Source organism: Galeopterus variegatus, unplaced genomic scaffold, assembly GCF_000696425.1.
Source record: "Galeopterus variegatus unplaced genomic scaffold, G_variegatus-3.0.2 Scaffold14128, whole genome shotgun sequence".
In the NCBI taxonomy this organism is placed as follows: Eukaryota; Metazoa; Chordata; class Mammalia; order Dermoptera; family Cynocephalidae; genus Galeopterus; species Galeopterus variegatus.
Window position 1 is genome coordinate 13,957 of NW_007740239.1, and position 1,559 is coordinate 15,515.

Genomic DNA, 1,559 nt, shown 5'->3' on the forward strand with positions numbered 1-1,559 from the left:
ATACCAATTAAAAGACAGAGACACAGTAGAATGAAAAACAGTCCCAACTTTGTGTTGCCTACAAAAAATATAAAGACATGGGGGCGAAGGGGATGGGCAAATGTTGATCAAAGGATACAAAATTTCAGTTGGATAGAAGAAATGTTTGAGAGATCTAGTATACAAATGGTAACTACAATTACTAACAATACATTTATTATGCTCTTGAAAATAATGAAGGGAATAGAAGATCTGAAGTGTTCTCACCACACAAAAAGTGAGGTTTATATATATGTTAACTAGCTCGATATAAGCATTCCATAATGTATACATAATTCAAAACATGTTTTATATGATAAGTATATTTGATTTTTGTCAACTTAAAATATGCAAATACATAAATATTTAAAAAATAATATAAGCATAAAGTCATATCGATTATTAATGTAAGCAGAAAGATATACTATCCTAACACTAATCCAAAGAAAGGAGGAGTAGCTGTATTAATTTCAAACTAATCAGGCTGATTAGGGAAACTGCTCAAGGAAATTATGAGTGATACACGGATTACATCATGATAAAGCAGTCAGTTCTCCAAAAAAACACANCACAAACTTCAACATAATACATGGGTCAAAGAGAAGTCTCAAGAGTAATTGAAATATTTCAAAGGAAAATAAAAGTACATCTTTTCCAAATTTGTAGGATGCAGCAAAAGAAGTGCTTAGAAGGAAGATTTAAAGCACTGAATGAATACAGTAGAAAATAAATATAAAATCAATAATCTAAGCTTCCACTTTAGGGAACTTGATAAAAAAGCAAGATAATCCTAAATCAAGCACAGGAAAATAACAATTAGAAAAGATATCAAAGAAACCACAAACAGGAAATCAGTAGAGAAAACCCATAAAACCAAAAGCTGGTTTTGTGGATTTCCTTTCGAAAATATCAATAACATCAATAAACCTATAGCCAAGTTAACTAAAGAAAAAGCGAGAAGACACACGTTACTGATATTACAAATGAAAGGATGGCCATCACTACTAATCCCATGGATAGTATAGACATTCTGCTAAAATGTCTGCTATTAAAGCACTTATAAAGAAGGACAGCCACAAAGATGTTTAAGTGTGAGATGGTTATTTTCTGCTTTCTTCTCGTGAAATGTTCACAAAGAGAAAATAAGTATTTTAAAAGCAGTAACGTATTGGTAACGTATTGGTCTGTGGAAAATGACAAAACGCTAAAGCCAACAGAAAATGTAACGTGGGGGGACAAATAGTTAATAATGTTCTAAAGCTGGCACTCGGGCATATGGAGGGGGATTTGGAAATTCAGGGATTCACTGCAGCCCTAGGAAGAGCGGGGCTCACGGGACAGGGTCGCGGATTGGAGACGCTGCTCCCCAGACATTTGGAGACTCGAGGAAACAGGTCCCACCCCAGGGGTGAACAGACAGACCGAGGACCCCACAGACCGCAGCTCCTCCCCCGCAAGAACCCGCAGCCCGAGTCGGGGTGTCCCCTGAGAACCCCGTCGTCACCACATACTCGGGATACGCGGGGCCGCGGGCGCGGGGC